The sequence below is a fragment of the Esox lucius genome, chromosome 1 (genome assembly GCF_011004845.1).
Source record: "Esox lucius isolate fEsoLuc1 chromosome 1, fEsoLuc1.pri, whole genome shotgun sequence".
Taxonomy (NCBI): domain Eukaryota; kingdom Metazoa; phylum Chordata; class Actinopteri; order Esociformes; family Esocidae; genus Esox; species Esox lucius.
Genome location: NC_047569.1, coordinates 26,425,590 through 26,448,534, shown reverse-complemented (window position 1 = coordinate 26,448,534; position 22,945 = coordinate 26,425,590). Strand labels below are relative to the sequence as shown.

At 41.9% G+C, this 22,945-nt stretch overlaps 1 long non-coding RNA gene across 1 annotated transcript; it reads right to left on the bottom strand.

Annotated features, from left to right (window-relative positions):
* Window positions 1-1,277: 1,277 nt before the first annotated feature.
* LOC109616220 lies at window positions 1,278-22,890 on the bottom strand. Its single transcript, XR_002197342.1, has 4 exons — window positions 22,767-22,890; window positions 17,142-17,363; window positions 3,213-3,307; window positions 1,278-1,423 (listed from the first exon to the last, which is right to left on the bottom strand). It is a non-coding gene; the product is annotated as an uncharacterized LOC109616220 (long non-coding RNA).
* Between the last annotated feature and the right edge of the window lie 55 nt (window positions 22,891-22,945).

The window sequence follows — 22,945 nt, the reverse complement described above, 5'->3', positions numbered from 1 at the left end:
CCTGGCTGCGCCTAAAAATTCTGTCCATAAAAATTACGAACAGAACCGGCGACAAAGGGCAGCCCTGCCGGAGTCCAACATGCACTGGGAACAAGTCTGACTTACTGCCGGCAATGCGGACCAAGCTCCTGCTTCGGTCGTACAGGGACCTGACAGCCCTTAGCAAAGGACCCAGGACCCCATATTCCCGAAGCACCCTCCACAGGATGCCGCGAGGGACACAGTCGAATGCCTTCTCCAAATCCACAAAACACATGTGGATTGGTTGGGCAAACTCCCTTGAACCCTCCAACACCCCGTAGAGGGTATAGAGCTGGTCCAGTGTTCCACAGCCCGGACGAAAACCACACTGTTCCTCCTGAATCCGAGGTTCTACTATCGACCATATTATCCTCTCCAGCACCCTGGCATAGACTTTCCCAGGGAGGCTGAGAAATGTGATCCCCCTATAGTTGGAACACACCCTCCGGTCCCCCTTCTTAAAAAGAGGGACCACCACCCCGGTCTGCCATCCCAGAGGCACTGTCCCTGACCGCCACGCGATGTTGCACAGGCGTGTGAACCAAGACAGCCTCACAACATTCAGAGACTTGAGGTACTCAGGGCGGATCTTATCCAACCCCGGTGCCTTGCCACCAAGGAGTTTCTTGACCACCTCTGTGACTTCAGCCCGGGTGATGGACGAGTCCACCTCTGAGCCCTCATCCTCTGCTTCCTCAATGGAAGACATGACGGCGGGATTGAGGAGATCCTCGAAGTACTCCTTCCACCGCCCGACGACATCCCCAGTCGAGGTCAACAGCTGCCCACCTCTACTGTAAACAGCGTTGGTAGGGCACTGTTTCCCTCTCCTGAGGCGCTGGACGGTTTGCCAGAATCTCTTCAAGGCCATTATAGGTGAATTTTGTATATTCACCTATAATAATATTTGTATTTCTTTTGTTATAGACTACCATAATACTATTTGTATTATTTTGTATATTCTACTATAGTCATACACTATTGCTGTCTTCTTTTCTTGGTGTGTTGCCATGTGTAATAAACCTAGATTAGATGCCAGAGTATAACCTGACTTCTGTAGTGTAGTGTGGTTCTGTCGGGAACCGTTCTCACCCCACACACTTATCAATCTTTCTCTAAGCCAAAACAAAGCAAAAATAATAAAAGAAAGGTCCTGATATCTTTTCAGTGTTTTAACCTCTTAGAGGAGCACTGTGGTTTTGAATCTCCCCAAAAATAAATTATTTTATTGTCACATTGTTTTTCTTGAGCCGCTACCATGTTGATGTAACCTTGCTAGTGAGAGTCTGGGTTATTTTCCTTAGTTCAGTATCTCCATGGGACTCTTGTACTGGACAGTCCTCACAGGGCTGCAGTCAGAGCAGGCTAGAAGGAGTGAGCAAGGACGACTTCCAGCTCCACTCTACACGGAGAAAGAAAGAAAGAGAGAATGATTGTTTTGTTCTTTTTTATCTGGGAAGCCTCGCACAGGCTGACAGAGGAGAGAATGGTAGACACTGACAATCCCCCTCGTTTCTTTCTGTTTGTCATTCATTTGGTCAGGCAGTCGCTCAATCTGATGTTCTGTCAGTGGGTTGGTATGAATGTCTATTGTCTGTTGGGCAGTTCATCTGTTTATGGAGTGGTCTGTCGGTTGGAAGGTCTGTCTCTTGTTTATCCATTGGTTGGTACGTCTGTCAGTTGTGTCTTTGTGTAGTGAGAGTGTGGTTCACATTGTATGTTTAGGTTGCCATTTAGAAATGACTCCTAACAATGTGAAAACACTGAAACCTAGCTTAATATCAGCAATATTGGAACACTGGTGGAGCCCAGAGCAGTCAGCTGGTGTGAAGTGTGACAAGGAGTCCTAAATTCAGTGGCTCTGGCAGGAAGTTATAAGCTGGATCGAGTGATTGTGTGACACGCAACCTGAAAGTGAGTGACATAGAAAGAGAGAGAGATGGACAGAGATAAAATAAAGATATAGAATGTAGGAAACTCTTCATTTGTTTTTCAACATCTGCAGATAGTTGCACCCAACAGGCATTGGTGATGTTGCAGAGAGAAATGAAAGGAAGAAGTTAAAGAAAGAGGTTTGGTATTTGACTTGACCAGAGGGCTGCTGAGCACATTTATAAATGTTATTTTAACAGAATTGCCTTTTAAGGCAAAGGTTTTAATTTTTGGTTTTTATGGCAGAGGCAGGGAGGGAGAAAGAGAGAGAGAACGAGTATTAGTAGAGTCAACAGGCCTGTGTTTGTGTTCTCCAAGCTAGAGATTGTCAGAGAGAGAAAGACACATAGAAAGACTGACACCAGACAGAGAGAGAAAGACACAGAAAGACTGACACCAGACAGAGAGAGAAAGGGCAAGAGAGAGACTGGCAGTGGATTCGTAGATCCAGACCAGATAGACATCTTCTAAAGCTTCTATCCTGGTTTCTGAGGGCAGTATTTAGGGGAATAGAGATATTTTGGGTGCAAACGGAGTGAAAAGGTATCCCACATCCCAGGGCCGGTTCTAGGCATAAGCGACATAAGTGGTTGCTTAGGCCCCCCAACTGCTAGGAGGCCTCCGGCCACTAGGGGAGAGGGGGCCCCAAATGGAATTTTCCTTAGGGCCCCAAAAGGCTAAAGATGGCCCTGCCACATCCCCTGTCCTGCATCCCCTGTCACCTGACTCCAAACCTAGGATGTTGTAACTGGACTGGATTCCAATCGTAGGATTAATGGTCAAGCTACTAAATGTAGCATGTACATCACGTATGTATCCTCCAATGAGACAAATGGATGACTGAGTCTGTTGTACACACTCCAGCCAGGATAATCAAAACATGATAAGTACCTTTTTTACCGTTGTTAGTTTTGGACCAGAGTACTGCTTATTCCCTACACAGCCCCCTACATTTTACCAAGGCCTGCTCTCTACAAAGTGCACTACAGATCCTAGTCAAGGTAGGGGGCCGTTTGTGGCACAGTCATTGATGAATGTTATAGTGTATTTGGAAAGAGATGCACTTAAAATATCTGCAATCAGTTAATTACACTTAAAATGTCTGTAATCAAATGTTCACATCCTGTTTAATTGTTATTAGGATGTTGAAATAACACGGAAGGATTTCAGAATATTCAAGGTCAACATGATAGACTGCCCGCTGAGTTAAAATGGCTTTACAACAATGTGTACAGAATAAGTGGTACTGTGTTTTCCACCTTCTCCTGTTGGGCAGTTCTGCAGTTAGTCCCCCTCTACAACAGTTCTTGGCTAGGCTGTGGCCTTCTGGCTCCTGGGTGTAGACTGGTCCTTGCTGCCAGAGAAAGAATGTGTGAGGGGGATTATGGTAGAGTAATGGACGTCATATCAGAAGGCTTGCTCTCTTCTCTGGTCTTGTATGGCACTCCTCTCTGAATGACAAACCCCCTGCCTACAACCCAAATAGCAGTGTATTCCCTACAGTCTACGATTGACCTGTGACTTATGGTATTGATTGCTAGGCGGTAGCAGGCGGTTGGCATGGTTACTGCTCTACAGTAGGCTTGGCTAGGGTTCTGTAGCCAGGCAGTTCAGTTTGTGTGGTCACAGTGCTGGTCAAACCCTACTGCTGTTAGTAAGAACAGTAATTTAGAAATCAGGTATGATCGAGTGGAGTTGGAGCTACATTAGGAAACACAGCAAGATGGATTGCCCTACTTAAAGGGATACTTCATATTTTGTCAATGATACACTTTGCTAATTGACAATTAAGCAAACTTTAGATAGCAACTTCTCTTGAACTGTACACAAAATGGTTGGATGGTATGAAGAGCCTGATTACCAAACTCCTCTTTGAAGCACCATTTTACAACTTGATGATGGATAGTTCCTCACCATTAAGTATGGGGTCCAAGAGAACCTTTTATCCTTGGTGGGGTTCTCTTTAAACGGCCATGACAAACATCAGCTATGTTTAGTCACAGCATGCTAAAAATCCACGGAAGTAAAGTGTGAACATATTAAGAAGAATCACCAGAAATCAATGATTTGGTTTGAAGGTACTTCAATGTGATTTAAAAATGCTTACACATACCCATTAGCTATATAGATGTTTTTATTGCTTTTCTTGGTCCATAAACTACTTTCAAGGGGAGGAACCATCTAGCATTAAGTTGTGAAATAGGAATATTCTCCTTTAACAGTGGGGCTTCTGAGAAACTTGCTGGCTTCACATCACATCAGCATCATGGCCAATGTCTGAGTCAGGAGCAGGAAACACCACGTCCATCTGAGTCTGGACTTGCTTCACAAATTACACCTATTTGATATAAAGTGCTTTACTTTTGACAAGAGCCCTCATATGGTTCTGGTCAAAAGCAGTGCACTATGTAAAAACTAGGGTGCCATTTGGGACACACAGTTATGGTCCTGCCACCCTGTCTACCAGGGACTCTCCCAACCTTCTCAAAAGAAAGTAACATTGTTGAGAGATTTCCTTCATTTTTAAGCTCCCCTCTTTTCTCAGTTTATTTCAATCTTTTGGAATTTGTCTGTGGGAAAAAGGAGCTTCGTTTTGCTGACTGAAGGGAGGGTAATTCTCCCTGGCAGACTCACAGAGGTACAGGGCCTCTACCTTTGTAAAAAAAAAAAAAAAAAAGTGCATAAACCTTAATGGTATATCCATGTGTACAAAAAGCTGGCTAATACCTGACATGAGTTTCCATGCTAAAGTAAAGGGGTAAACTTAACAGCACCACTAGGAATAACATGGCACATCTTATTCTGTACTCTCTCACCACTTCAAGCACATAGAATCTCAATAAACTATGGGTTAACAAGCCTATGAAAAAGTTACACTGTTACTTTAATATTTAATATACCTACCATAGGATATTCCCATATATATATATATATATATATATATATATATATATATATATATATATATATATATATATATATATATAAACTGCTGGGTCTGAATTTCACAGAACAACTGTTTCAACTTAAATCTTGCATTCGTCCTATCTACACATTGGTATGGCTTTTCAAATTCATACAACACCTTTGAGCACAGCACAGACATAATTATTTAAAGTAACTAGCCTGATAAAAAATATTGTTGGTATCAGTTCAGAATGTGGTGTCGGACAGTGCAGCATATCCATGTAGGTGGATCCGACCCTGTGTCTAACATAGTCTACCTAGCCAATCCTGTTCTACGTCCTAATCCTATGGTAGTGCATCATTTGGGATGCTGACTGTGTGCTACGTCTATGTTGTCAGTCCATTATACTAGTTAGTGGACCGTTTTCAGCGATCGTGATTCAATTATGTCTTAACATAGAAGGATGAACTGGCCAATAAGAAATCCAGAGGAGGATAAGCTTGCTAATCAGAGATCCAGAGGAAGATGAGCTGGCCAATCAGCAGCCTTCTCATGTCAATATTTTAAATATATACATGTATATGAAAGCCAACATCATTCAGTTAATGGGTTATGCCCACAATCTCTACAAAGAAAAGTTGCTTTCTATATAAAAACAATAAGCAATTATAAGATCAAATCTATCTTAAAACACTGAGCGGTTTGTATAAACCTACTAAATTGACCAAGAAAAGCAGCAGTCTAACTGAGACCCTGGTTTCTCTCCACAGACCTTCACTGTAAGGCCTGAGGAATGTCGGTGGTTTCAGAGAAGACAAATGAATACAGAGCCCAGGTGTTAACAACACAACAGTGGGTACAGTAAGACTTAGTATGCTTTTTCAAGTGATACCCTATAGTGCCCTACAGGTCCCGGTCACAAGTAGACCACTATGTAAGAGGTAGTGAGTACTCTGGGATGGAGCCTAAGATGTGGCCTCTGGGCTTCAGAACAGCGTGAACGAGCCAGACAGGTGATTGATGGCGCCCAGGGTCCATGCAGGGTGTGCAGGCCTGAGTCTCAAATGACACCGGGCCCTTTGTAGTGCACCGTTTATGACCATAACTGACCAGGGCTTGTAGGGCTCATGGTCAAAAGTAGTGTGCTGAACAGGGGTATGAGGCCTTACGGGACACAATCTAGGTTGTCTGGAGCAGCTGGTCCCGTCTAAGAAACAGCTCCAGGACCATTGAGAGTTCTACCTGATGGCTCAATGGACTCTTTTCATACTCAGCGGTACTATGTAGTGTTCCAATCCCAAACGGGACACTACAGTGTTCAACATGCCAACAGGCCACAAGCAGTGCAGTAAATAGGTGCTAGGATTCCAGTTGGGACAACCCCTTTGCTAGGTGTTATATATTATTATGCCTCGTTCAGCATTTTGGGCGTACGACTGAAGTGAAGACAGCCACTAAGTCACACGTGAATCACAATCGCTGAAAACGGTCCACTAGCTAGTATAGTGGACTGACAACCCAGACTCAGCACAGAGTCAGCATCCCAAATGATGCACTACCAAGAGCCCCAGTCAAAGGTAGAACATTATAGGATTAGGACGTAGAACAGGATTGGCTAGGTAGACTATGTTAGACACGGAGTTGGATCTACCTACATGGATATGCTACACTGTCCAACACCACATTCTGAACTGATACTGACACTGCGGCAGAAAACATCCATGGGCGTCTGGCTCAACCACTCCTCTGAGATTACAAAATTCCTCACTTCTCTAAAGTGCTGGTAAATTCAAGCCATCCTCTGTCTGCATTTCATGGCTATGCCGTTTTTTTTCATTGAGACCGACCCAAATACATCCAATTTCCCTCACCCATCTACACCCACATACAATTTCCCTCACCCATCTCCACAAGAATACACTTTCCCTCACACATCTACACCCACATACAATTTCCCTCACCCATCTACACACAAATACACTTTCCCTCACCCATCTACACACACATACAATTTCCCTCACCCATCTAAACACACATAAACTTTCCCTCACCCATCTACACACACATACAATTTCCCTCACCCATCTACACACGAATACACTTTCCCTCACCCATCTACACACAGATGAAATCTTGTGTAAGTTTGTGTAAGGATGTCACATGATGGTTGTAGATTGTTACATTGACTGTTGTCATGGTCTCTGACTTTTCGGTCTGCTTTATTGAGTTGGATGACTACGAGGCCCATCTTTACTGACTGAGTTGGATGACTACGAGGCCCATCTTTACTGACTGAGTTGGATGACTATGAGGTTCATTTTTACTGACTGAGTTGGATGACTATATGGTCTATCTTTACTGACTGAGTTAGATGACGATGAGGTCTATCTTTACTAACTGAGTTGGATGACTATGAGGTCCATCTCATTACTGATTGAGTTGGATGACTACAAGGTCCATCTCATTGATGATCTAAATTGAAATTGTCTGTCTACTGTTGCTGATAACCTCAAATGCTGTGATTTTCTGAACCTTACTCAACCACTTGGTGTGTCATTGTCAATTGATTTGATTTTAACCAATGCATTATATACAGATGTGCTCAAACGTTTGCATACCCTTGGAGAATTGGTAATATATGTACCATTTGTAAAGAAAACATGAGTGAGCAGGCAAAACACATGTCTTTTATTTCTTATGGGATTCACATTCAACTGTAGGTCATAACAGAATGGCACAATCATAAAACAAAACATGGCAACAAAGAAAAAAATGAACTGACCCCTGTTCAAAAGTCTGCATACCCTTAGTTCTTATTAGTGTGTATTGTTCCCTTTAGCATCAATGACAGCATGCAGTCTTTTGTAATAGTTGTCTATGAGGCCCCAAATTCTTGCAGGTGGTATAGCTGCCCATTCATCTTGGCAAAATGCCTCTATGTCATGCAAAGTCTTTGGTCGTCTTGCATGAACCGCACGTTTGAGATCTCCCCAGAGTGGCTCAATGATATTAAGGTCAGGAGATTGTGATGACCACTCCAGAACCTTCTCCTTTTTCTGCTGTAATCACTGGAGGGTCAACTTGGCCTTGTGCTTAGGGTCATTGTCGTGCTGGAAAGTCCAAGAGAATCCCATGTTCAGCTTTCGTGCAGAAGAATGCAAATTGTGTGCCAGTATTTTCTGATAACATGCTGCATTCATCTTGCCATCAATTTTCACAAGATTCCCTTCTTTTTTGTTCAAGTATCGTCATATTGTGCTCCTTGAAACAACCACACCGTCTTTTTCCAGAGCAGCCTGTATTTCTCCTGAGGTTACCAGTTTTTTTTCTTTGTATCCCGAAAAATTCTTCTGGCAGTTTTGGCTGAAATCTTTCTTGGTCTACCTGACCTTGGCTTAGTATCAAGAGATCCCCGAATTTTCCACTTAATAAGTGATTGAACAGTACTGACTGGCATTTACAAGGCTTTGGATATCTTTTATATCCTTTTCAATCTTTATAAAGTTCCATTGTCTTGTTACGCAGGTCTTTTGACAGTTCTTTTCGGCGCCGCCCGGCTCAACATCTTGTCATGGACATGAACGGTAGAGGATCCAGGATGTTTAAGCCCAATCCTGAATCCACAAGGCAGGCAAAATGGGGCAGACAAAACGGGGCAGGCAAAACAAGGCAGGCAAAACGGGGCAGGCAAAACAAGGCAGGCAAAACGGGGCAGGCAAAACAAGGCAGGCAAAACGGGGCAGGCAAAACAAGGCAGGCAAAACGGGGCAGGCAAAACAGGGCAGGCAAAAAAATTATTTGATCAGGGCCATTTGGGTGATTTCTTTTATCATTCGAATTTTAAAAGTAGCCAAACAACTAGATCACAACTAGGCTTCATAGATCACTATCCTTAAATAAAAGGATAGTTTTTTTGCATGACCAATAAAAAGTTCAAAATCAATGCCAAGATTTCACAATTCTTTCAGTACGATCCACATCATTAGGATCTTTAATCATTGCTGATTTTAAAGGAGCATGGGCATCTTATTTATCAATAGAAAAGTCAGTCTTAATCAGATTGAGTGAGATGAGTCTAATAATCTGACACCATCCTCACAGCTCTCAGTATGTTCTCTCTTAAAGGTAGCAATACTGGTGTATCAGCTTCTCCTGATTAGTGGAAAAGGACAACACCGCAAATGTTGATACTGTAACTATGTCCCTGATATCTTTTAGTCTGAACAATTAAAAACTGACAGGTCTGTCACTCTAGATCTGTTATTTACAATTGACTGGTTACTGCAGCTAGGGTTTTACTTTCATGTTAACTTTCCCAAATGACTTCATCAGTATAGCTAAAGGATTTGGGGGTATATGTGAGTATATACCCCCAAATGTGAGTATATGTCTGTATGTTCCATGGTAAATTAATTAAAGTAAACTGCAAGCTCAAACTGCCATTTAAATCCATTATAGGAATATGCAGAAACGTACTGGAATATATAGTACTATCTCTGTCCCATGTGGTGTAATGAATATGGAAAGGTTGAATACCAAGACATAACTATTTGTGTGCCTCTCTGGAGCTGCTCTCATTTGCCAAACCAAAGCCATCACAGACACACCAGCCTCCCAGTGTTTTGATGTATTTTCTGCTTCCATTACTATTTAAGTTGTACTTCAAATATTTATTTGTATTATTTTACCAACACAGAGTGTTGCCTGTAAAGGGTTTCTGATACTAGTTGAAATCTTTCACACACTCTGCCTGCCCGGAGTGCCAAGCTGGCAGGTTTAGGAGTTTTTGATCAATTGTATTGGTCCATTAAGCCAAGAAAGCTCAATCAAGGTATAGAATTTTAGATTTATTGTCAAACTGTGTTTGAACCCAGATTTGTTAACAGTCAGAAAGAGGTCTATGGGCTTATCCTATGGGGTTCTGTTTACTAGTGGCCTTCAGAGTGGACTGTGATGAAGCTTCTCTAGTTTCCTCTCTCTAATGACCTCAGCATCAGCCTCCTCCTATTACCTCTGACTGAATGGAAATGGCACCCTATTCCCCATATACTATGGTCCACTACCTGTGGTTAGGGCCAATAGGATTCTGGTCAAAGGTTGTAGGAAATGTAGGAAATAGAGAGCCCTTTGTGATGCACTCACTGTTTGGCCCAGGAGACTGTCATTGGCTCTGCAGGTACAGTAGACAGTGCCAACTATTATTTGCAATGTTTTCATATTAGTGGTGAAGACCCCTGGAGGTGGTGAGTAAGATGCTAGTGACAGCGGGACTCTAAACCCTGGAAGAAAATGTTCCGGGGGTAACCTGAACCCAGGATCATGCTTGGTTTCTCAGCGTGCTAAGTGGGAACGCACTTGTAATTTTGGCAAGTTGTCACAGGTGTGATATGGACTTAATAATAATAGTCCATTAATGCGGGGCTAGAGGGCTAGAATGCGGTTTAGAGTGCCATTTCGTAGTTAGTCTGTTTTTGGTGTAGTTTGACCTTGTCTCATTGAAACCTTCCAATGGGGTTAAGGAGAGTCCTGGGCTGAGGCATTCCTCACATACACGTCTTGCCAAGCTGTGCTGCTTCTAATCACACAGGTTGCTCAGCCAGAAAGTCCTGCTGTCCAACATGTTGGAGGTCATGCTGTAAAGATTGTTGACCTCAGTCAGCTTGGCCGTGCCTGACGTGTCATAAGGAGTGATGAGATAAAGGCTCAGCTGCCAGCCTCCCCTGGCTCTGTACAAGGTCAAATGTCCACTTCCAGTTGAGTCCCCAGGTCACAATTGTCTGTGAAATACTCATGGTGTTGGACATTAATAAAACCATATTATTTAAGAGCAGTATGCAGGCATTTTATTCTTTATATTTTGTAAGCAGCACATTTTCAATGAAGAATATATTACTGGAGTGTGTACAGTGGAAAGATATTTGTCTCGAAAATACAAATGACCGAGCGAAAGAGGAACAGAGGGAGACAGACATTGAAATAAAGACAGAGAAACAGACCGAGACAGAGAGACAGAGCGAGACACAGAAAAGGAGAGAGAGAGAGCAAGAGAAAAAGGGTCCAAAAAATCAGCAGTCTACTTCAAGTGGAAAATATTCCAGCCTTTCGCTACATCTGCTTTTACTTTACAGCCTGATTCCCCACCTCAGTAGATATTGTCTAAACGTGCGTCCCAAACGTCTCCCTGTTTACTTCACAGTGCACAGTGATTTTGACCGTGGTCTATACGTTTCTCCCTGGACAAAAGTAATGCTTTATATATATGGACTGGTGCCATTTCTTACCCACATTAAGAGACTATCTGCAGAGGTTTCTATTCAGCTGCAGTGGGTTGTTTGGCTTTCCTTGTCAACGGTCGTTTTACAGAATGAGGCAGCATACTCCGCTTAGCACCCCGCTGTGATAAACAGGACCAAGGTCCTTCTCGCACTGTTTATAAGAATCTCCCCGAAAAAAATTGCCTGACTAGAATGAATTTCAGGATTCATTCTGAGGATTTTAGCAGGCTGCCCTACCGTTGGATGAATACTGAAGAAGAAATAATTATTTCTACCATTGGAAGAATGCAGCAGAAGATAGAAATGTTTCTACCATTGAAAGAATGCATCTCATTTTCCAGGTTTGACCGTGACATAGGGAGCTGTCTCTACAAAGAGATAATCCCCTACAGTTGTCTCTAACCATCAACAGACTTAAACGGAGAACACACACACCTTTAATGATGTGCATTGAAAAAACAAAACCTTTTTAAATGTTCATGTGTTTATGGTATTTCAAGGTCATTGTGTGGTGACCTCACCCACGTTGGATGAATGTAACGCTCCATATATTATTTAGTTAATGTGACATTCAGAATTTCACTTCACTCAGCTTTGCAGCTCCACCAACAGCCCATTAAATTCTCAGGAGGGTTTCCAGTACTCTGATCCTGAGGCGCTTGTGTGTGGAGGAAAAGAACTCTTGGATGAACCCATGGAAAGAGCACCTGACTTTACTAGCAGTTGCAGTAAGAATGATAGCTTATACAGTAAGGAAGAAACCGTATGCAACACAATGGAAACAGAATCTACCATTGTTGTTGGTGTCGCAGAGCCAGCAACCGTCACTATGGATTAGAGAGAAACCATTTAACCTCATCTGCATTCCAAATCACACCATTTTCCCTATATACAGATGCTAAATCTCAATTTGAGCCAATTGTCTTCATCAGAAAAATTATCCTGCAGTCATGACAAATGTTTGATGGATTATAATTCATGACAAAATAAATATATATATGTAAATATATAAGTCTGACGTTTAAAAATGTATATTATTGACTTTAGAAAGCTTTATAAACCTTGAATACACCGCAAGTTTGCATTTGTTGTAGCTCTGGTACTGTATATTCCTACTACACTCAAATTAGCATTTTAAGATGTGGCATCTGTAGTGCGTTACTTTTGGCAGGCCCTGTTCAACATCAGTGCACTACATGGGGAACAGGGTGTCATTTAAGACACAGCCTGAAATGCAAATGACCCCTAACAACGCAGACCTTTTAGCACCAGTAGCTAACGCTAGGTTATTTTACAGTACTGTTCCCTGGTGGTCCGTATGAGGTCTGGATGTAGCCTGCCACAGCTACCTGTGTGTGTTTCCCATTTTACTGTAGTTTGACTGGTCTGCTGTCCATCTGGCATGACTATAAAGGAGCCCCAATGTGGTTTGTATTGTTACACCCTAGACCTGGGCTACATCCCAAATGGCACCGTCTTCCCTACACAGGGCACATTTTTTGACCAAAGCCCCCTGAACCCCCGAGACAAAGGTAGAGCACTATAAAGGGGATAGGGAGCCGTTGAGGACGCAGGACGGGATAGAGAACGTGGTTTGTATTGTTCCACAGCCAACAGACCTGGATGCCAGGCAGCAGAATGGGCAGATGAGAACAGGGTGTAGAGGAGTAGAGATGGCTAAACAGAGTCACTACAGCCTGGAAACCTCCCGCACTCTGAACAACATTCATCATCTCTGGTGGGAGACTTGTGGATACACAGATTGTGTCCCTAATGGAACACAGAGGGCCATAGTCAAACGCACGGCGATAAATAGTGCCATTTTGGACACACACAAAGCCTTCTCTTAGCTTCACAACCAACCCCATGCTAATGTGACTGGATGGTTTCACATCTTAAATAACTGACATAATATACACTATGCTTTCATCAACTTTTTTAATTCGCTCTCAGTCTGATGCACAACCAGTTGGTGTGTTTTTTGCTGAAGTTTATGCAGAATTGCTGCATTGTAATAAACATAATTCTGTATATCTTCAGTAATAGTAGAATGACAGCGCAAGCACAATCCCATGGTCATTCCCTGGTTGCTTACATTATATATAGTTCACTAAATTTCACAAAAAACTAGGACAAAATAATATAGGAAATCATTGTGCTATCTAAATCCTTTTTTATATGATTTTAAGTATCTATTTTTATATGTTTTAAATATTACAGCAACTGCGATGTTTGAATGCACAACTGCTGTTATTCAGCGTACTTACACAAGCTGGGAGCTAATTCGGGATATCCCGTTTATGACCACTGTGAATGAGGTACAATAAAGCCTCCCCAGCAAGGCTGAAATGTTGGTTTAACTTTTTGTAGTAGTAGCAGTGGTAGTCACGTTAGTAGTATTACTAATTTCAAACAACTCCATGGCTTCATTCAATAGGTATACAAACAAAGTAATAATAATATTATTAGTACTAATATTAACAGTAGTAACAAAAGTAATAAGTAACAGTAGGAAAACTACACACTACAAATGCCACCGTGTACAAAAGGTTCCTGGATGATCTTTTAGGGGTTCTCCAAATTGAAATGAGTGGGAACTTCTTTGAAAGGATTCTACAAAGAACCTTTTGAAGAAAACTTAGAGGTTGACCGAGTAGGGGCGCTTCTTCCTCAACAGATTGTTTGAGGAACCATTAAAAGGTGTAGTAGTAATAGTAGTAACAGTGGCAGTATTACAAGTAGTAGTAATTGTAAAGAAAAATCGACAGGGATGCCAACACCACAATGGTAGGTGCGCAATAGTTGTCCATTGAACAAAACATTCTTTAAGACACATTTGCTAATTGTTTGTTGCTTTATCCAAAAATGTTTTGATTTTACAGATGTTCCTAGATGGCACAGTCCCAGAACCAAAGGAGGATAAGAGGAGTTGTTTTTATTTTATTAAAATAAATAATAATACCTGACTGGGTCTGTATGTTCTCAGCCAAAAGAAGCTTGAGGGGAATATAAACAATCAACTTCAGGGAAACAATTGTGTCTGCAGCTGGCTGTCGTGTCGTGCTCACATGCAATTTATAGCTGTGTGTTGTGAGCACTGACTACAACCTCATAGTAACGAGCCATTCTCAGACAGGCTGAGGTTTGGTTTGGAGGGGAAAAGGAAAGCTGCAGAGGTGAAATATGTCCCAAATGACACCCTTTTCCTAATATAGTGTATCACTTTTTCATCAGAGCTCTATGGAAAACCCTAGGGTGCCATTTAGGACACCGCAATGATATATGCTTGTGGGAGCCCTAAAAGGACTGAGGGCCCTGTTCTTACTGTTCTACATTTAGCTCTAATGGCCCATTTAACTAAATCATTTGATTAAGAATAACTTTACTGGACCTCTTTCGTTGCTAATGAATATTTCAAAAGACCTCCTCCTGTCTGAGAATTCTCTCAATAGGGATCTGGGCTCCTTAACGTTATTTCCAGATTTTTTCAAACATTAAATAGCTGTGTGTTTAAGATGCTGTAGGTCCTTCAGCATGGGGGGGCACCAGCTAAAGGGTGCATCTTATAAAAATCAGTATGGTGCAGAGGGTCTGCACATGAAGCATTATATGTGTCAGCCATCGCTGTAAATCAATGAGCGGTTAATGCCTGGACGTGTGACAGGATCTGAGGGGGAGGTGGAGAGCCCGGTGCCAGGGGATGGGGGACTGGGGTTGTGGGGAAGAAGGGGACTAGAGGTGGGTTCCCTGTGGTTCTGGGTCTGGGAGGAACGGGGTCCAATTCACTCACAGGTATAATGGGTGTCAGGTGTGCTAAAACTGGGAGTGTGAATACATGCAATCAAGACATTGTCATATTTCTGGTAACTTGGAAAATAGTCTACATGTTTTCCTTAAACTTTTTGGTAAAATGTGAATTGTGACAGGGGAGTGTAGATCAACCTGCTGATTTCCATTTATAAGGCAAGGAGGTACAGTGGGGAGAACAAGTTTTTGATACACTGCCGATTTTGCAGGTTTTCCCACTTACAAAGCATGTAGAAGTCTGTTATTTTTATCATAGGTACTCTTCAACTGTGAGTGATGGAATCTAAAACAAAAATCCAGAAAATCACATTGTATGATTTGTAAGTAATTAATTAGCATTTTATTGCATGACATAAGTATTTGATAAATCAGAAAAGCAGAACTTAATATTTGGTTTGTTTGCAATTACAGAGATCATACATTTCCTGTAGTTCTTGACCAGGTATGCACACACTGCAGCAGGGATTTTGGCCCACTCCTCCATACAGACATTCTCCAGATCCTTCAGGTTTCGGGGCTGTCGCTGGACAATACGGACTTTCAGCTCCCTCCAAAGATTTTCTATTGGGTTCAGGTCTGGAGACTGGCTAGGCCACTCCAGGACCTTGAGATGCTTCTTACGGAGCCACTCCTTAGTTGCCCTGGCTGTGTGTTTCGGGTCGTTGTCATGCTGGAAGACCCAGCCACGACCCACCTTCAATGCTCTTACTGAGGGAAGGAGGTTGTTGGCCAAGATCTCGCGATACATGGCCCCATCCATCCTCCCCTCAATACGGTGCAGTCATCCTGTCCCCTTTGCAGAAAAGCATCACCAAAGAATGACGTTTCCACCTCCATGCTTCACGGTTGGGATGGTGTTCTTGGGGTTGTACTCATCCTTCTTCTTCCTCCAAACACGGCGAGTGGAGTTTAGACCAAAAAGCTCTATTTTTGTCTCATCAGACCACATGACCTTCTCCCATTCTTGGATCAACCAGATGGTCATTGGCAAACTTCAGACTGGCCTGGACATGCGCTGGCTTGAGCAGGGGGACCTTGCGTGCACTGCAGGATTTTAATCCATGACGGCGTAGTGTGTTACTAATGGTTTTCATTGAGACTGTGGTCCCAGCTCTCTTCAGGTCATTGATCAGGTCCTGCCGTGTAGTTCTGGGCTGATCCCTCACCTTCCTCATGATCACTGATGCCCCACGAGGTGAGATCTTGCATGGAGCCCCAGACCGAGGGAGATTGAACGTCATCTTGAACTTCTTCCATTTTCTAATAATTGCGCCAACAGTTGTTGCCTTCTCACCAAGCTGCTTGCCTATTGTGCTGTAGCCCATCCCAGCCTTGTGCAGGTCTACAATTTTATCCCTGATGTCCTTACACAGCTCTCTGGTCTTGGCCATTGTGGAGAGGTTGTAGTCTGTTTGATTGAGTGAATGGACAGGTGTCTTTTATACAGATAACGAGTTCAAACAGGTGCAGTTAATACAGGTAATGAGTGGAGAACAGGAGGGCTTCTTAAAGAAAAACTAACAGGTCTGTGAGAGCCGGAATTCTTACTGGTTGGTAGGTGATCAAATACTTATGTCATGCTATAAAATGCAAATTCATTATTTAGAAATCATACAATGTGATTTTCTGAATTTTTGTTTTAGATTCCGTCTCCCACAGTTGAAGTGTACCTATGATAAAAAATTACCAACCTCTACATGCTTTGTAAGTAGGAAAACCTGCAAAATCGGCAGTGTATCAAATACTTGTTCTCCCCACTGTAGTAGTTATATACATTAGATATGTAGCATGTTAGTGTAAAGTTCAACAAAGATTCCACTTATGGTACATACTGTAATGGTAACTTTATTCTAACAGCAAAACTCCTCTAATAGTAAAATGAGAGAAACAAAATAGGTTTTACCTAAATAGGAAAGCATAAAACCTAACCTCTACTGTGAAACAAAAGTATTCGGTGGATAAGAGAGTGAAAAAAACTAATCTGATGAACTTTAGGCAAACACATAAAATATGTGAGACATCTTGCTCTGCTGTGTGCATGCGTGCACACCCCTCTGTGTGCCAACCACAGCTAGCTAGCTACAACTCCCAAAGAAAAGAGTATTTATGTATTGCTTCAGTGAAAATGCCAACTGGCCCCTTTTGGTATTTACGACGGTTAAATTGCTCAGTGTGTTTACTTGTGGGCAGTTTCTTACCAGTCATGACTCTGATGCTACAGGTGAATTTAACGCGTGTTTCACAGGCTTGCTGCTGGGTTGCGGTGGGAGGCACTGTCGGGGTGGCCGTAGTTGTGGTGTTTTTAGGGGGGATAAGGGGTGGGGTGCTGGGGGTTTTACAGGCATCGGGCTCTCACGGTATCCACAGAGTTAGACTGGCAGACTGGCACAGCAAGCAGCCTGTGAGCCGCAACAATGCTCCTAAAGGAGGAATGAAAAGGAAGACAAAGATGTCAGTGAGTCTTGATACAGGGGCTGTGTCCCAGATGCCACCGTGTCCACTATATACAGGTTTAGGTTTGTTGTATGATATGTAAGAAATACATCAATAAAAGTGCAGGTCTCAACATGGTATAATTAGAATGGTTGCCCAAAATGGATGACAGAGTATACAGAAAACAGTTTTGGTTTTCATATATACTGGCTGACATTATACAAAGATGTCATAGTGTATCTTCAAGAGAGCCTTTCATCTCACTACACAAACTAAAGAAACCAAAAGAAACGAAAACTCACCACATAAACTAAAGAAACCAAACGTCACTACACAAACTAAAGAAACCAAAAGAAACCAAAACTCAATACACAAACTTAAGAAACCAAAACACCACTATAACTTAGGAAGAGGTCTACTAAATAAATCATCACCCCACCTAGATATCTTGACTAATAATACATTGATATACTGTATGTAATCCATTCATGTTGTGCATTGCGTAGGACTTGTAGTATGCTATGTTTTATCTTGGTATGGATCCAGAAAAGACAAAACAATAAATCTGTAGGACTCCAACGGTTTGAGTTGCCAACAAGTTACCTATTCCAAAGGTACTGAGTCTATGGAACCAGCTTGGGTGCCTGTGAGCTCAATGGAGGTAGAAGGCCAGAGAGTGCATTCCGTCTGGTATGTAAGGACACTGGCCTAGATTTACTTCCTGGTTGAGCAAGGAATATTTTTTTTATTGGATTATGTCAATGTAAATAATGGGATAATATAAACCAGTTATGGCCCAAACTATCAGTTTGGAAGAGCAATCAGATGGAAGCAAATCCAGACTCAATGTGTTACAGAAAAATGTATGGGAAATGCAATTGGCCAGAACTATGGAGATGGGTAGTCAGACAAAATATGTTGTCCTGTCACTGCACTGTGAACACAAACTTTTGAACTTCGTAACAGGTATTGGTTGCTAAAGCACAAACCTCAAAACCTCCAATCTCAAATAAAACCTTCAGCCACAAACACGCTGCTATTCCTCTACTTCATACACCTGCTATTGTTCTATAACTCTATCTGCAACCCAGTCTCATTGCAACATCTCCCGACAGATTTGGGAGGCATTCTACTAGGCCAAGCCATTCTGCTTTGTTCCTCACAGCTCTTCCAACCAAGGAGTCAGGTTGCTCAGTGCGTGTGAGGGCACCTTCACTCAGGTTTATTTCCAGGTGCCTGAGCCACTAGAGTCACTAGAGAACACTAGAACCTGGAAATCATTCCCTCTCACTGGGCAGCCATGACAATTTCCACTGCAAATGCAACTTCCCAGAGACTTGTCAGCTAGTGGCATAGTCAAGGCTGAAACCTAAATAGAATTGGTCAGCTTGGTGTTACGAAACAGTGCCACCTTGGCAGCCACATTCATCTACTGTTTTCAAGCCTTCCGAGAAGAAGACCTCATTAAAAAAAAGACTAGTGCTTTGATGAATACAAATGAAAATAAAAGGCAATAAATAATAGTTTATTTTTTTTTCTGTTGTCTTTTCAGGGCTTTGAAAGCATCTTTTCTAATATAGTCACGCAAAATAAAGATCCATAATGATTATGTTCTACTCTCTCCAAGATACAAAACTGATTACACCACTTGGTGGGGAAAAAGAACTTGACAGCTTGTTTGAAATGGCACATTACAAAAACTATAAAAGGATCAGCTCCATATGCTACATACTATAAACACCAGGCAGTGTTTGTAATTGTTTTCCGGCGAATAATGACATAGCAGGCAAGACATCCACAGTGTAGTGTATTGCCATGTTTCTCTGAGGTCCTTTTTTTCTATCCATCTTTAGTATATATATCCTCTTTGACTGTGTCCCTCTCCTCTCTTCTTGGTGCTCTGATTGCTGCATTTAAAACACAGAGGTCTGTGTCAGGGCAGGTCTTTGCCAACATCTGGAAGTACGCTTAATGATCATTAAAACACAAGAGGAACACTTCAGTGAAATGGCAGGACTGACGAGGGCAGTGTGGAGAATGTCTCACGCTTCCCTCACACGCAGGCGGGCAGAGGCAGTGACGGCTCTGTGACAAAGCCCTGGCACTCACCAGGGCTTTTTACATAAAGCATTCACATTTAAAAGGACCTTGTTCTTTGTTTATAGCTATCACTAAACTCAATTTGCTGGCCAAATTTGTGTACTGGCCAACTGGGTTAGATCCAGATCTACATAACCTGGTAGAGTACAATACAGTTACAGTACATCTGGGGAGACCACTGACGTGCTGTAACTGTCATACTTAGATAGTGTTCTTAGTCGGGCAATATACACATTAAAAAAGTTTAATAAATATCAGGAATATCTAATATTTTCTTGCAGTGAAGATTATCATGCATCCCTTTCTACAATCAATTATTACTTGATAATCTTTCCTGACCTTTTCATAAACTTCTTCAATGCAAGTTAGGGACTACAAACCATAGACATGTACAGACTTAGAGCATTCAGATTTCTATTTGATTTACCTACTTTTATGTATTTATTTCAGTTTGTTAGCATAATGGGGGTAGACTAAAGAACAAATAATTTTTTTATCATGTTTTACTCTCAACTCTGGGATTACAGTGGTGAACCAGTAGCGGAGCATTTCTACTTTCCTCTGGTCTTGTGCAACTCAAGAAAGGCAGGTAGCTGATTTTCTTCTTTTCCACTCGAAGGAAGCAAAACAACTGGTTCATAAATTCAGATCAGTGAGGTCAGGAGCAAACGACCAGCGCACCTCTTTGGTCTCCATGAATAATGCTGAAGGTCAAGGGTGGCTGGTTACAGGATGTTGAGATTGTTACTCTCCTCCATTTCTGAGGAAAAATATACTACATCTATTTTTCAAATGCCAACACAGACACAGTCTTTTACAGGCTATTATATCAGACTCACTCCTCAGTCTCCAGAGCATCTGTTTGTAGCTGCCTTGTATATTGGATGCTGAATGCTGATAAGTAGTGTATTTATTCAAAATGAAGTGTATGGCGTCTCTAGGTCCTCTAATTCTCTGCTTCATGTTTCCTCCACTGATAAACATCCTGGACCCGGTATGTAAAGGTTTGTTAAGTCTTTATCTGCATCTCTACTGACAGTCTCTGTCTGACATTCTCTTCTGGGTGTTTGCCTTGAAAGATGAGCTACACAGAGAGAGTATTACCATAGGAGATATAGTTTATGACATGAGCAAAGGAGCCCTAAAGTCCCTCTCAACTTGCACCCGGCTCCCTTAATGGTCTCACAAAGCAAAATATTACAGCTACAGGACAGGGAATACAGTGAAATTTAAGCCACATTGCTAGCATCTTCTCCATTGATATTCATATATTTTAGTCCTGTAGCCTGTTGCTTTTCAGTTATTTAGATGGAGGTCATGTTCCAGAGGAGGCAGACACCAGCACCATCCAACAGTAACATCATCTACATTCATGAACAGACTGACTCACAGCGTGAAGAACTGGCATCCCAAATGGCACCCTATTCCCTACTGTATGTAGTATTGTTTTGTCAAAATTAATGAATTCTACAGTAAGAATTCCACACCAAATGGCATTTCTACAGTAAAAAATGCCATTTGGTAGAACACAGAGAAGGATGTTTTTGCTGGAAGTTAAAAACTGGCAGTGTAACAGTCAGAAAGAGTTCTAAAAGTTGCTATAAACTGCCTAGCTGCTGTCGAGTGACAGATCTGCATGTCTTTGACAAATCTTTCATACATGCTCTGAATAGAATGATGCCCTGAGGATACAGTATAGCACACTAGTCTATTCCAATCAACTATTCTGTTGCAAAACAAAAAAGCCATCTGAGCAAATTAACAACCTTGGTATTAACCGGAGTTCCAGTCTAGAGGTCGTTGGTATGACTACAACCTCGGTATTAACCCTGGTTCCAGTCTAGAGGTCGTTGGTAAGACTAAAACCTCAGTATTAACCCAGTATTTTTACTGTCTTCTGTGTGATATTTTAAGCAGCATCTCTTCTGAAGAAAAGGTTGGCCTAGACTGCTATGAGACAGATTATTCAGTCCTACCTCCTGCAGCCACGCACCATGTTATGGAAAGTTGTTCTTCCTACTGACATTATTCATTGCTAATTCCTCCAGCCACGCACCATGTTATGGAAAGTTATGTTCTTCCTACTGGAATTATTCATTACTAACTCCTCCAGCCACGCACCATGTTATGGAAAGTTATTGTCTTTCTACTGGAATTATTCAGTCCTACCTCCTGCAGCCACGCACCATGTTATGGAAAGTTATGTTCTTCCTACTGGAATTATTAATTACTAACTCCTCCAGCCACGCACCATGTTATGGAAAGTTATTGTCTTTCTACTGGAATTATTCATTGCTAACTCCTCCAGCCACGCGCCATGTTATGGAAAGTTATTGTCTTTCTACTGGAATTATTCATTGCTAACTCCTCCAGCCACGCACCATGTTATGGAAAGTTGTTCTTCCTACTGACATTATTCATTGCTAATTCCTCCAGCCACGCACCATGTTATGGAAAGTTATGTTCTTCCTACTGGAATTATTAATTGCTAACTCCTCCAGCCACGCACCATGGAAAGTTATTGTCTTCCTACTGGAATTATTCATTACTAACTCCTCCAGCCACGCACCATGTTATGGAAAGTTATTGTCTTTCTACTGGAATTATTCAGTCCTACCTCCTGCAGCCACGCACCATGTTATGGAAAGTTATGTTCTTCCTACTGGAATTATTAATTACTAACTCCTCCAGCCACGCACCATGTTATGGAAAGTTATTGTCTTTCTACTGGAATTATTCATTGCTAACTCCTCCAGCCACGCGCCGTGTTATGGAAAGTTATTGTCTTTCTACTGGAATTATTCATTGCTAACTCCTCCAGCCACGCACCATGATATGGAAAGTTATTGTCTTTCTACTGGAATTATTCAGTCCTAACTCCTGCAGCCACGCACCATGTTATGAAAAGCTATTATACTGGAATATCATTAAGATCGCTAATCCCCAATATTGCCTGTATTCTTGTAGGGCCTGTAGTGTTATTCACAAAGCTATAGACTTCTACTATTATGTGTGAATTGGTAGCACCGTATTATTATTTTACCATGTTGACTGAGAAGAAACCATTCAAATTTACAGCATTGTCCTGGAAGCATGTCAGGTTAATTACCCTGCAAGGACAGGACATTTTTTGTTTCTCATTTCAGTCAGGGATTCAAACTAGCAACCTTTCATATACAGGTCTAAAGCATTAACCACTCGGCAACCAAATGTATGCTTGCTTTGTATAAAGGATTCAGCTAAATTAAATACGACATTATTTCCTAAACTTAAAGATGCTAACTATTTACCTCCAAGTACCTTCCATGGACTGAAGCAGTAGCCAGTACCTTCTTATACAGATGGGCTTCTGTTAACATCTGTAAACTTCACGACCCAGAACCTTCAACAATAGTATGCCAGAGACACCTTATATGTCTGGCTATGCTCCAGTTATGTAAACATTGATTCAAACCATGACTGTATCGGA